This window comes from Gopherus flavomarginatus, chromosome 10 (assembly GCF_025201925.1).
Source record: "Gopherus flavomarginatus isolate rGopFla2 chromosome 10, rGopFla2.mat.asm, whole genome shotgun sequence".
Classification (NCBI taxonomy): domain Eukaryota; kingdom Metazoa; phylum Chordata; order Testudines; family Testudinidae; genus Gopherus; species Gopherus flavomarginatus.
This window is the reverse complement of record NC_066626.1, coordinates 105859-119888: the sequence shown is the minus strand read 5'-3', so window position 1 is coordinate 119888 and position 14030 is coordinate 105859. Positions and strand designations below refer to the sequence as shown.

At 60.4% G+C, this 14030-nt stretch overlaps 1 non-coding gene across 1 annotated transcript; it reads left to right on the top strand.

Annotated features, from left to right (window-relative positions):
• The first annotated feature begins 12711 nt into the window (after positions 1-12711).
• TRNAQ-CUG (transfer RNA glutamine (anticodon CUG)) lies at positions 12712-12783 on the top strand. Its single transcript has one exon. It is a non-coding gene; the product is annotated as a tRNA-Gln (tRNA).
• Positions 12784-14030: the final 1247 nt, after the last annotated feature.

Sequence of the window (14030 nt, the reverse complement as noted above, 5' to 3'; positions counted from 1 at the left end):
GTGGTCTCACAGAACTAGGGAGAGAAGGCAGCGTCCTAATCCCGCAGGAAGGGCTGTTCCCCAGTGGTCTCTCAGAGCCAGGGAGAGAAGGCAGCGTCCTAATCCCGCAGGAAGGGCTGCCCCCAGTGGTCTCGCAGAGCTAGGGAGAGAAGGCAGCGCACTTATCCCGCAGGAAGGGCCGCTCCCAAGTGGTCTCGCAGAGCTAGGGAGAGGAGGCAGCGCCCTAATACCTGAGGAAGGGTGCTCCCCAGACACCTGGAACAGCTGGGGAGAGAAGCTATCACCCCGCCCACACAGGAAGTTCCGCTCCCCAGTGGTCTCTTAGAGCTAGAGAGAGCACGCTGCGCCCTAATCCCGCAGGAAGGACCGCTCCCCAGTCGTCTCACAGAGCTAGGGAGAGGAGGCAGCGCCCTAATCCCGCAGGAAGGGCCACTGCCCAGTGGTCTCGCAGAGCTAGGGATAGGAGACAGCGCCCTAATCCAGCAAGAAAGGCCGCTACCCCGTGGTCTCGCAGAGCTAGGGAGAGGAGGCAGCGAACTAATCCCCCAGGAAGGGCCACTCCCAAGTGGTCTCGCAGAGCTAGGGAGAGAAGGCAGTGCCCTAATTCCGCAGGAAGGGCCGCTCCCCAGTGGTCTCGCAGAGCTAGGGAGAGAAGGCAGCGCCCTAATCCAGCAGGAAGGGCTGCTTCCCACTGGTCTCGCAGATCTTGGGAGAGAAGGCAGAGCCCTAATTTCGCAGGATGGGCCGCTCCCCAGTGGTCTCACAGAGCTAGGGAGAGGAGGCAGCGGCCTTATCCCATAGGAAAGGTTGCTCCCCAGTGGTCTCGCAGAGCTAAGGAGAGGAGGCCGAGCCCTAATCCCGAAGGACGGGCCGCTCCCAGTGGTCTCGCAGAGCTAGGGAGATAAGGTAGCGCCCTTATAATGCAGGAAGGGCCGCTCCCCAGTGGTCTCGCAGAGCTAGGTAGAGGAGGCAGAGACCTAATCCCGCAGGAAGGGCCGCTCCCCAGTGGTCTCGCAGAGCTAGGTAGAGGAGGCAGAGACCTAATCCCGCAGGAAGGGCCGCTCCCCAGTGGTCTCGCAGAGCAAAAGAGAGAAGGCAGCGACCTAATTCCGCAGGAACGGTCTTTCCCCAGTGGTCTCACAGAGCTAGGGAGAGGAGGCAGCGCCCTAATCCCGCAGGAAGGGCTGCTCCCGAATGGTCTCGCAGAGCTAGGGAGAGAGGGCAGCGCCCTAATACCTGAGGAAGGGTGCTCCCCAGACACCTGGAACAGCTGGGGAGGGAAGCTAGCACCCCGCCCACACAGGAAGTTCCACTCCCCAGTGGTCTCTCAGAGCTAGGGAGAAAAGGCAGCGCCCTAATCAAGCGGGAACACCCGCTCCACAGTTGTCTCGCAGAGCTAGGGAAAGAAGGCAGCGCCCTAATCCCGCAGGAAGGGCTGCTCCCCAGTGGTCTCGCAGAGCTAAAGAGAGAAGGCAGCGCCGTTATCCCGGAGGAAGGGCCGCTCCCCAGTGGTCTCGCAGAGCTAGGGAGAGAAGGCAGCGCCTTAATCCCGCAGGAAGGGCTGCTCCCCAGTGGTCTGGCAGAGCTAAAGAGAGAAGGCAGCGCCCTAATCCCGCAGAAACGGTCTCTCCCAAGTGGTCTCGCAGAGCTAGGGAGAGAAGGCAGTGCCCTAATCCCGCAGGAAGGGCCGTTCCCCAGTGGTCTCGCAGAGCTAGGGAGAGAAGGCAGCGCCTTAATCCCGCAGGAAGGGCAACTCTCCAGTGGTCTCGCAGAGCTAGGGAGAGGAGGCAGCACCCTAATTCTGCAGGAACGGTCTTTCCCCACTGGTCTCGCAGATCTTGGGAGAGAAGGCAGAGCCCTAATCTCGCAGGAAGGGCCGCTCCCCAGTGGTCTCGCAGAGCTAGGGAGAGAAGGCAGCATCCTAAACCCGCAGGAAGGGCTGCTCCCCAGTGGTCTCGCAGAGCTAGTTAGGGAAGACAGCGCCCTAATCCCACAGGAAGGGCCGCTTCTAAGTGGTCTCGAAGAGATAGGGAGAGAAGGTAGCGCCCTAATCCCGCAGGAAAGGCCGCTCCCCAGTGGTCTCGTAGAGATAGGGAGAGAAAGCAGCGCCCTAATCCTGCAGGAAGGTCGCTCCCCAGTGGTCTCAAACTGGAACAGGTTCAGAGACGGGCTACGAGGATGATCCGAGGAATGGAAAAACTGCCTTATGAAAGGAGACTCAAAGAGCTTGGCTTGTTTAGCCTGGCCAAAAGAAGGCTGAGGGGGGATATGCTCGCCCTATATAAATATATCAAGGGGGTTAACGTTAGGGAGGGAGAGGAATTATTTAAGTTTAGTACTAATGTAGCCATGAGGACGAATGGGTATAAACTGGATATTAGGAAATTTAGACTTGAAATTGACGAAGGTTTCTGACCACTAGGGGAGTGAAGTTCTGGAATAGCCTTCCGAGGGAAGTAGTAGGGGCAAAAGACTTTCCTGGCTTTAAGACAAAGCTTGATAAGTATATGGAGGGGATGTTATGATAGGATCGTTAATTTGGGCAATTGATCTTGAATTACCACCAGACAGGTCTGCTCAATGGTCTGCGGGGAGATGTTGCATGCGATGGGTACTGAGTTGCTGCGGAGAACTCCTTCTTGGGTGCTAGCTGGTGACTCTTGCCCACATGCTCAGGGTTTAGCTGATCGCCATATTTGGGGTCGGGAAGGAATTTTCCTCCAGGGCGGATTGGCAGGTGCCCTGGAGGTTTTTCGCCTTCCCCTGCAGCGTGGGGCACGGGTCGCTTGCTGGTGGTGTCTCTGCAGCTTGAGGTCTTCAAACCATTTTTGAGGATTTCAATAACTCGGTCCTGGGATAGGGGTTGTATAAAACTGGATGGGTGGGGTTCTGTGGCCTGCCTTGTGCAGGAGGTCAGACTAGATGATCAGATTGGTCCCTTCTGACCTATCAGTCTATGAGTCTATGAGTCTATGAGTCTCGCAGAGCTAGCGAGAGAAGGCAGCGCTCTAATCCTGCAGGATGGGCCGCTTCCCAGTGCTCTCGCAGAGCTAGGTAGAGAAGGCAGCGTCCTAATCCCGCAGGAAGGGCTGCTCCCCAGTGATCTCTCAGAGCTAGGGAGAGAAGGCAGCATCCTAATCCCGCAGGAAGGGCTGCTCCCCAGTGGTCTCTCAGAACTAGGGAGAGAAGGCAGCGCCCTAATCCCGCAGGAAGGGCTGCCCCCAGTGGTCTCGCAGAGCTAGGGAGAGAAGGCAGCGCCCTTATCCTGCAGGAAGGGCCGCTCCCCAGTGGTCTCGCAGAGCTAGGTAGAGGAGGCAGAGCCCTAATCCCGCAGGAATGGCCGCTCCCCAGTGGTCTCGCAGAGCTAGGGAGAGAAGGCAGCGCCCTAATCCCGCAGGAAGGGCTGCTCCCGAATGGTCTCGTAGAGCTAGGGAGAGAGGGCAGCGCCCTAATACCTGAGGAAGGGTACTCCCGAGGCCCCTGGCACAGCTGGGGAGGGAAGCTAGCACCCCGCCCACACAGGAAGTTCCGCTCCCCAGTGGTCTCAAAGAGCGAGGGAGAGAAGACAGCGTCCTAATCCTGCAAGAAGGGCTGCTCCCCAGTGGTCTCGCAGAGCTAGGGAGAGGAGGCAGCGAACTAATCCCCCAGGAAGGGCCGCTCCCAAGTGGTCTCGCAGAGCTAGGGAGAGAAGGCAGCACCCTAATTCCGCAGGAAGGGCCGTTCCCCAGTGGTCTCGCAGAGCTAGGGAGAGAAGGCAGCGCCCTAATCCAGCAGGAAGGGCTGCTCCCCACTGGTCTCGCAGATCTTGGGAGAGAAGGCAGCCTCCTAATCCCGCAGGATGGGCTGCTACCCAGTGGTCTCGCAGAGCTAGGGAGAGAAGGCAGCCTCCTAATCCCGCAAGATGGGCTGCTACCCAGTGGTCTCGCAGAGCTAGGGAGAGGAGGCAGCGGCCTTATCCCACAGGAAAGGTTGCTCCCCAGTGGTCTCGCAGAACTATGGAGAGAAGGCAGCGCCCTAATCCCGCAGGGTGGTCCGCTCCCCAGTGGTCTCGCAGAGCTAAGCAGAGGAGGCCGAGCCCTAATCCCGAAGGAAGGGCCGCTCCCAGTGGTCTCGCAGAGCTAGGGAGATAAGGTAGCGCCCTTATAATGCAGGAAGGGCCGCTCCCAAGTGGTCTCGCAGAGCTAGGTAGAGGAGGCAGAGACCTAATCCCGCAGGAAGGGCGGCTCGCCAGTGGTATCGCAGAGCAAAAGAGAGAAGGCAGCGCCCTAATTCCACAGGAACGGTCTTTCCCCAGTGGTCTCACAGAGCTAGGGACAGAAGGCAGCGCCCTAATCCCGCAGGGAGGGCTGCTCCCCAATGGTCTCGCAGAGCTAGGGAGAGAGGGCAGCACCCTAATACCTCAGGAAGGGTGCTCCCCAGGCCCCTGGCAGAGCTGGGGAGGGAAGCTAGCACCCCGCCCACGCAGGAAGTTCCGCTCCCCAGTGGTCTAACAGAACTAGGGAGAGAAGGCAGCGTCCTAATCCCGCAGGAAGGGCTGCTCCCCAGTGGTCTCTCAGAGCCAGGGAGAGAAGGCAGCGCCCTAATCCCGCAGGAAGGGCTGCCCCCAGTGGTCTCGCAGAGCTAGGGAGAGAAGGCAGCGCCCTTATCCCGGAGGAAGGGCTGCTCCCGAATGGTCTCGCAGAGCTAGGGAGAGGAGGCAGCACCCTAATCCCGCAGGACGGGCTGCTCCCCAGTGGTCTCGCAGAGCTAAAGAGAGAAGGCAGCGCCCTAATTCCGCAGGAACGGTCTTTCCCCAGTGGTCTCGAAGAGCTAGGGAGAGAAGGCAGTGCCCTAACCCCGCAGGGAGGGCTGCTCCCCACTGGTCTCGCAGATCTTGGGAGAGAAGGCAGAGCCCTAATCTCGCAGGAAGGGCCGCTCCCCAGTGGTCTCGCAGAGCTAGGGAGAGAAGGCAGCGTCCTAAACCCGCAGGAAGGGCTGCTACCCAGTGGTCTCGCAGAGCTAGGGAGAGAGGGCAGCGCCCTAATACCTGAGGAAGGGTGCTCCCCAGACACCTGGAACAGCTGGGGAGGGAAGCTAGCACCCCGCCCACACAGGAAGTTCCGCTCCCCAGTGGTCTCGCAGATCTTGGGAGAGAAGGCAGAGCCCTAATTTCGCAGGAGGGGCCGCTCCCCAGTGGTCTCGCAGAGCTAGGGAGAGAAGGCAGCCTCCTAATCCCGCAGGATGGGCTGCTACCCAGTGGTCTCGCAGAGATAGGGAGAGGAGGCAGCGGCCTTATCCCACAGGAAAGGTTGCTCCCCAGTGGTCTCGCAGAACTATGGAGAGAAGGCAGCGCCCTAATCCCGCAGGGTGGTCCGCTCCCCAGTGGTCTCGCAGAGCTAAGGAGAGGAGGCCGAGCCCTAATCCCGAAGGAAGGGCCGGTCCCAGTGTTCTCGCAGAGCTAGGGAGATAAGGTAGCGCCCTTATAATGCAGGAAGGGCCGCTCCCAAGTGGTCTCGCAGAGCTAGGTAGAGGAGGCAGAGACCTAATCCCGCAGGAAGGGCTGCTCCCGAATGGTCTCGCAGAGCTAGGGAGAGGAGGCAGCACCCTAATCCCGCAGGACGGGCTGCTCCCCAGTGGTCTCGCAGAGCTAAAGAGAGAAGGCAGCGCCCTAATTCCGCAGGAACGGTCTTTCCCCAGTGGTCTCGAAGAGCTAGGGAGAGAAGGCAGTGCCCTAACCCCGCAGGGAGGGCTGCTCCCCACTGGTCTCGCAGATCTTGGGAGAGAAGGCAGAGCCCTAATCTCGCAGGAAGGGCCGCTCCCCAGTGGTCTCGCAGAGCTAGGGAGAGAAGGCAGCGTCCTAAACCCGCAGGAAGGGCTGATACCCAGTGGTCTCGCAGAGCTAGTTAGAGAAGACAGCGCCCTAATCCCAGAGAAAGGGCCGCTTCTAAGAGGTCTCGAAGAGATAGGGAGAGAAGGTAGCGCCCTAATCCCACAGGAAAGGCCGCTCCCCAGTGGTCTCGTAGAGATAGGGAGAGGAGTCAGCGCCGTAATCCCCCAGGAAGGGGCACTCCCCAGTCGTCTCGCAGAGCTAGGGAGAGAAAGCAGCGCCATAATCCTGCAGGAAGGTCGCTCCCCAGTGGTCTCGCAGAGCTAGCGAGAGAAGGCAGCGCTCTAATCCCGCAGGATGGGCCGCTTCCCAGTGCTTTCGCAGAGCTAGGGAGAGAAGGCAGCGCCCTAATTCCGCAGGAACGGTCTTTCCCCAGTCGTCTCGCAGAGCTAGGGACAAAAGGCAGCGCCCTAATCCCGCAGGGAGGGCTGCTCCCCAGTGTTCTCTCAGAGCTAGGGAGAGGAGGCAGCGCCCTAATCATGCAGGAACAGTCGCTCCCCAGTGGTCTCGCAGAGCTAGGGAGAGAAGGCATCGCCCTAATCCAGCAGGAAGGGCTGCTCCCCACTGGTCTCGCAGATCTTGGGTGAGAAGGCAGAGCCCTAATTTCGCGGGAAGTGCTGCTCCACAGTGGTCTCGCAGATCTAAGGAGAGGAGGCAGCGGCCTTATCCCACAGGAAAGGTTGCTCCCCAGTGGTCTCGCAAAGCTAGTTAGAGAAGACAGCGCCCTAATCCCACAGGAAGGGCCGCTTCCCAGTGGTGTCGAAGAGATAGGGAGGGAAGGTAGCGCCCTAATCCCGCAGGAAAGGCCGCTCCCCAGTGGTCTCGCAGAGATAGGGAGAGGAGGCAGCGCCCTAATCCCCCAGGAAGGGGCGCTCCCCAGTGGTCTCGCAGAGCCAGGGAGATAAAATAGCGACCTAATCCCGCAGGAAGGGGCGCTCCCCAGTGGTCTCGCAGAGCCAGGGAGAGAAGAAAGCGCCCTAATCCCGCAGGAAGGTCGCTCCCCAGTGGTCTCGCAGAGCTATGGAGAGAAGGCAGTGCCCTAATCCCACAGGGTGGGCCGCTCCCCAGTGGTCTCGCAGAGCTAAGGAGAGGAGGCAGTGCCCTAAACCTACAGGAAGGGCCGCTCCCCAGTGGTCTCGCAGAGCTAAAGAGAGAAGGCAGCGCACTAATTCCGCAGGAACGGTCTTTCCCCAGTGGTCTCGCAGAGCTAGGGACAGAAGGCAGCGCCCTAATCCCGCAGGGAGGGCTGCTCCCCAGTGGTCTCTCAGAGCCAGGGAGAGAAGGAAGCGCCCTAATCCCGCAGGAAGGGCTGCCCCCAGTGGTCTCGCAGAGCTAGGGAGAGAAGGCAGCGCCCTTATCCCGCAGGAAGGGCTGCTCCCGAATGGTCTCGCAGAGCTAGGGAGAGAGGGCAGCGCCCTAATACCTGAGGAAGGGTGCTCCCCAGACACCTGGAACAGCTGGGGAGGGAAGCTAGCACCCCGCCCACACAGGAAGTTCCGCTCCCCAGTGGTCTCTCAGAGCTAGGGAGAAAAGGCAGCGCCCTAATCCCGCAGGGTGGTCCGCTCCCCAGTGGTCTCGCAGAGCTAAGGAGAGGAGGCCGAGCCCTAATCCCGAAGGAAGGGCCGGTCCCAGTGTTCTCGCAGAGCTAGGGAGATAAGGTAGCGCCCTTATAATGCAGGAAGGGCCGCTCCCAAGTGGTCTCGCAGAGCTAGGTAGAGGAGGCAGAGACCTAATCCCGCAGGAAGGGCTGCTCCCGAATGGTCTCGCAGAGCTAGGGAGAGGAGGCAGCACCCTAATCCCGCAGGACGGGCTGCTCCCCAGTGGTCTCGCAGAGCTAAAGAGAGAAGGCAGCGCCCTAATTCCGCAGGAACGGTCTTTCCCCAGTGGTCTCGAAGAGCTAGGGAGAGAAGGCAGTGCCCTAACCCCGCAGGGAGGGCTGCTCCCCACTGGTCTCGCAGATCTTGGGAGAGAAGGCAGAGCCCTAATCTCGCAGGAAGGGCCGCTCCCCAGTGGTCTCGCAGAGCTAGGGAGAGAAGGCAGCGTCCTAAACCCGCAGGAAGGGCTGATACCCAGTGGTCTCGCAGAGCTAGTTAGAGAAGACAGCGCCCTAATCCCAGAGAAAGGGCCGCTTCTAAGAGGTCTCGAAGAGATAGGGAGAGAAGGTAGCGCCCTAATCCCACAGGAAAGGCCGCTCCCCAGTGGTCTCGTAGAGATAGGGAGAGGAGTCAGCGCCGTAATCCCCCAGGAAGGGGCACTCCCCAGTCGTCTCGCAGAGCTAGGGAGAGAAAGCAGCGCCATAATCCTGCAGGAAGGTCGCTCCCCAGTGGTCTCGCAGAGCTAGCGAGAGAAGGCAGCGCTCTAATCCCGCAGGATGGGCCGCTTCCCAGTGCTTTCGCAGAGCTAGGGAGAGAAGGCAGCGCCCTAATTCCGCAGGAACGGTCTTTCCCCAGTCGTCTCGCAGAGCTAGGGACAAAAGGCAGCGCCCTAATCCCGCAGGGAGGGCTGCTCCCCAGTGTTCTCTCAGAGCTAGGGAGAGGAGGCAGCGCCCTAATCATGCAGGAACAGTCGCTCCCCAGTGGTCTCGCAGAGCTAGGGAGAGAAGGCATCGCCCTAATCCAGCAGGAAGGGCTGCTCCCCACTGGTCTCGCAGATCTTGGGTGAGAAGGCAGAGCCCTAATTTCGCGGGAAGTGCTGCTCCACAGTGGTCTCGCAGATCTAAGGAGAGGAGGCAGCGGCCTTATCCCACAGGAAAGGTTGCTCCCCAGTGGTCTCGCAAAGCTAGTTAGAGAAGACAGCGCCCTAATCCCACAGGAAGGGCCGCTTCCCAGTGGTGTCGAAGAGATAGGGAGGGAAGGTAGCGCCCTAATCCCGCAGGAAAGGCCGCTCCCCAGTGGTCTCGCAGAGATAGGGAGAGGAGGCAGCGCCCTAATCCCCCAGGAAGGGGCGCTCCCCAGTGGTCTCGCAGAGCCAGGGAGATAAAATAGCGACCTAATCCCGCAGGAAGGGGCGCTCCCCAGTGGTCTCGCAGAGCCAGGGAGAGAAGAAAGCGCCCTAATCCCGCAGGAAGGTCGCTCCCCAGTGGTCTCGCAGAGCTATGGAGAGAAGGCAGTGCCCTAATCCCACAGGGTGGGCCGCTCCCCAGTGGTCTCGCAGAGCTAAGGAGAGGAGGCAGTGCCCTAAACCTACAGGAAGGGCCGCTCCCCAGTGGTCTCGCAGAGCTAAAGAGAGAAGGCAGCGCACTAATTCCGCAGGAACGGTCTTTCCCCAGTGGTCTCGCAGAGCTAGGGACAGAAGGCAGCGCCCTAATCCCGCAGGGAGGGCTGCTCCCCAGTGGTCTCTCAGAGCCAGGGAGAGAAGGAAGCGCCCTAATCCCGCAGGAAGGGCTGCCCCCAGTGGTCTCGCAGAGCTAGGGAGAGAAGGCAGCGCCCTTATCCCGCAGGAAGGGCTGCTCCCGAATGGTCTCGCAGAGCTAGGGAGAGAGGGCAGCGCCCTAATACCTGAGGAAGGGTGCTCCCCAGACACCTGGAACAGCTGGGGAGGGAAGCTAGCACCCCGCCCACACAGGAAGTTCCGCTCCCCAGTGGTCTCTCAGAGCTAGGGAGAAAAGGCAGCGCCCTAATCAAGCAGGAACACCCGCTCCACAGTTGTTTCGCAGAGCTAGGGAAAGAAGGCAGCGCCTTAATCCCGCAGGAACGTTCTCTCCCCAGTGGTCTCGCAGAGCTAGGGAGAGAAGGCAGCGCCTTAATCCCGCAGGAAGGGCCACTCTCCAGTGGTCTCGCAGAGCTAGGGAGAGGAGGCAGCACCCTAATTCCGCAGGAACGGTTTTTCCCCAGTGGTCTCGAAGAGCTAGGGACAGAATGCAGTGCCCTAACCCCGCAGGGAGGGCTGCTCCCCACTGGTCTCGCAGATCTTGGGAGAGAAGGCAGAGCCCTAATCTCGCAGGAAGGGCCGCTCCCCAGTGGTCTCGTAGAGATAGGGAGAGGAGGCAGCGCCGTAATCCCCCAGGAAGGGGCACTCCCCAGTCGTCTCGCAGAGCTAGGGAGAGAAAGCAGCGCCCTAATCCTGCAGGAAGGGCCGCTCACAAGTGGTCTCGCAGATCTAGGTAGAGGAGGCAGAGACCAAATCCCGCAGGAAGGGCCGCTCCCCAGTGGTCTCGCAGAGCTAAAGAGAGAAGGCAGCGCCCTAATTCCGCAGGAACGGTCTTTCCCCAGTCGTCTCGCAGAGCTAGGGACAGAAGGCAGCGCCCTAATCCCGCAGGGAGGGCTACTCCCCAGTGGTCTCTCAGAGCCAGGGAGAGAAGGCGGCGCCCTAATCATGCAGGAACGGTCGCTCCCCAGTGGTCTCGCAGAGCTAGGGAGAGAAGGCAGTGCCCTAATCCTGCAGAAAGGGCCGCTCCCCAGTGGTCTAGGAGAGCTAGGGAGAGAAGGCAGCGCCCTAATCCCGCAGGAAGGGCCACTCCCCAGTGGTCTAGGAGAGCTAGGGAGAGAAAGCAGCGCCTTAATCCCGCAGGAAGGGCCACTCCCCACTGGTCTCACAGAGCTAGGGAGAGGAGGCAGCGCCCTAATCCCGCAGGAAGGGCCACTCCCCAGTGGTCTCGCAGAGCTAGGTGGAGGAGGCAGCGCCCTAATCCCGCAGGAAGGGCTGCTCCCGAATGGTCTCGGAGAGCTAGGGAGAGAGGGCAGCGCCCTAATACCTCAGGAATGGTACTCCCCAGGCCCCTGGCAGAGCTGGGGAGGGAAGCTAGCACCCCGCCCACACAGGAAGTTCCGCTCCCCAGTGGTCTCACAGAGCTAGGGAGAGAAGGCAGCGTCCTAATCCCGCAGGAAGGGCTGCTCCCCAGTGGTCTATCAGAACTAGGGAGAGAAGGCAGCGCCCTAATCCCGCAGGAAGGGCTGCCCCCAGTGGTCTCGCAGAGCTAGGGAGAGAAGGCAGCGCCCTTATCCCGCAGGAAGGGCCGCTCCCCAGTGGTGTCGCAGAGCTAGGTAGAGGAGGCAGAGCCCTAATCCCGCAGGAAGGGCCGCTCCCCAGTGGTCTCGCAGAGCTAGGTAGAGGAGGCAGCGCCCTAATCCCGCAGGAAGGGCTGCTCCCGAATGGTCTCGTAGAGCTAGGGAGAGAGGGCAGCGCCCTAATACCTGAGGAAGGGCTGCTCCCCATGCCCCTGGCAGAGTTGGGGATGGAAGCCAGCGCCCCGCCTCCGCAGGAAGGGCCGTTCCCCAATGGTCTTGCAGAGATAGGGAGAGAAGGCAGGATTCTAATCTGGTAGGTAGGGCTGCTCCCCATGCCCCTGGCAGAGCTGGGGTGGGACGCCAGCGCCCCGCCCCCGCAGGAAGGGCCACTCCCCAGTGGTCTCGCAGAGCTAGGGAGAGGAGGTAGCGCCCTAATCCCGCAGGAAGGGCCACTCCCCAGTGGTCTTGCAGAGCTACGGAGAGAAGGCAGTGCTCTAATCCCGCAGGAACGGCCGCTCCCCAGTGGTCTCGCAGAGCTAGGGAGAGAAGGCAGCGCCCTTATCCTGCAGGAAGGGCCGCTCCCCCGTGGTCTCGCAGAGCTAGGGAGAGAAGGCAGCGCCCTAATCCCGCAGGAAGGGCTGCTCCCCAGGCCCCTGGCAGAGCTGGGGAGGGAACTCAGTGCCCCGCCGCCACAGTAACGGCCGCTCCCCACTCCCGTCGCAAGCTAGGAAGGAACCTAGCACACCATGCACCCAGGAACGGCCGCTCTCCAGTCCCCTCGCAGAGCCGGGGAAACAATCAAGCGCCCTGCCCCTGCTAATACTGCTGCTGCCCAGTCCTCTGGCAGAGCTAGGGAGTGATGGCAGCGCCTTACTCCCGCAGGAATGGCCGCTTTACATTCCCCTTGCAGACCTGGAGAGGGAAGGCTGCGCCCCTCCCCCGCAGGTCTGCACACTGGCCATGGCCATGGCCAGGAGCGCAGCGCAGAAGCTGCTCCAGCCCTGCAGCCTGCGGGCAGAGCATTGGGGTGGGGGCAGCACGGAGCAGGCAGGGCCCAGGTGGGCAGGGGGTGGAGACACAAGTGGGGCAGACACGCTCCTGCCAGGAGCTGCCTGGTTCACCCCTTGCCCGGGAGCTGCAGGACGGCCCGGATCATAGCTCGGCTGCAGAGCTTGGAGCCCAGGCTGGGCCCAGGAGTGAGAGGATGGGGGAGCTGGGGGTTTAGCAGAGGTTGGAGCCAAGAATTGGTTGGAGATGGGGTTGTGCCACTTCCGCTTGGCGGCAGGGGGGCCCTCTGGCTTTTTTTTTTTTGCTCAGCCCCCCACATCCCAATATTTCATTTTTGACATCTGGTCACCCTAGCCTGATATGAAGGAGGATGTCTGGACCAAGGGGCCAGGGACTGGCCTTTGCTAGAGAAACCACTGTCAAGTTTTAGCCAATTAGGACAAGTCAGCAAATAAGAACAACCTCAGGTATCAGTAACTGCTACAGGTTGCAAATTCCTACATGCAGCAGTTTCTGGCACTACACCTGCACAGCTCTGCTCCCCGGCTCTTCTCGGGCTCCTGCTCTCTCCTTAGCTCTGCCCCACTCTCACCCAGGCAGTTCCAGCTCACATGGAGGATGGGACCCCCTGGCTTGGTGACTCCCTCATTACACTGTCTGGCCTGTCAGTGCAGCTAACTTGGAGCTTTGGCCTCTCCCCATTGTCCCAGGGGACTGTCAGTCTCAGGGTCCTGATTTCCCATTGATCCTTCCCCCTTCTATTGGTGCTGGGAACTAGCCAACCAACCCCCTCCCCACACACACACACTAAGTTTTAGTAAAGGGCCAAGAGCCCCCTTACACAAGCAGCCCCATGAGGGTCACCGATGTGCAGAGAAGGCAGCACAAGCTGCTCCCATGGTGTAATGGGCAGCACTCAGGACTCTGAATCCTGTAATCTGAGTTCAAATCTCAGTGGGACCTTGTGTTGCCTTGTGGTCATAGGCGGCAGGTTATATACATTTGTGCTGCTCGGGCTCCAGGAATATTCAGGGCTGGGGGCCCTGCTCCAGCAATATTTGGAGTTGGGTCTCTTCCCCTGGCCCCTGCCTGGCACCCCTCCCCTCTGCTGTGGTGCATCCCCGCCTGACAAAAAGCAGCATGTGCCTGTCCCCTGCCTGCTCCTGCTGATGGAGTAGAGGGATTCTGGGCAGAACTGCAGCCCCAGAGTCCTAGTGCAGGCTTCCCTCAGCCTCTCCAACACCCCCAACCCTGAGCTCCCTCTGAACCCTGATACTCTGCCCCAGTCCTGAGCCCCCTCCTGCATCATGAATCCCTCATCCTCAGCCCTACGCTTCCTCCCAGAGAGTGCACCTCTTCCCACACACTCCTTCCCAACCCCAGAGCCTGCACCTCTCACCCCTTCCTACAACCCTGCCGGAGCCTGCACCCAGCCCCCAAACTCCATCCTAAAGCCTGAATCCTGCACCCTAATCCCCCCCAAACCCCCTCCCAGAGCCTTAGGCAGGTGGGGGTGGAGTTTGGGGGCAGGTTCTGGGCACCACCAAAATTTGTACAAACTTGCCACCCACGCATGCTTGTGGTAATGCCCTGAGGTCAACTCCCCTGTCTCCAGCTGTGTAAGAGTGAATCTTTCCCCTCCTGCTGGGTGACTCACACCTCCTAGAGCCAGGTCTTTGGCAGGGATGGCCACAATGGGATAGGGCTCAAGAACTTGCTACCCTGATAGTTGGGATTCTTGTTGCTGCACCTGATGTTCACAAGCTTGGCCCTTGTGCTTCCTACCACACGTTTCCTCTGGCCCACATGGCGCTTGAAGAAAGGAGTGCCAGGGCTGGGATTAATAGTCAGGGCTTGGCAGGAGGGAGGAAGAGTCCCAGGCTGGAGCCCCACACACCTTCCCTCCTCCGGGCACCTATAGCAGAGGCAGCCCAGCTCTGTCCGCTGGATACCTCGGCAGAGTAGGTGAGTTCATGTAAATATAGTCTGGTCCCAAAGCCTCCTCCCAACCCTGGTCATCAGTAGCTGCCAGGGGAGAGCTCATTCACACGTCGCTTACAAATCATCATTTGAAATTCTAAGGTTGGCCAACACTGCCGAAGCCAATGCACCGACATTGTCAGCAAACACAACAGCTGGGTGAGGAAACCCGGCTTTGTCCAGACTTTCCAAACCTATTTGACTTTATCAGGTACAAGTAGTTTTCATAC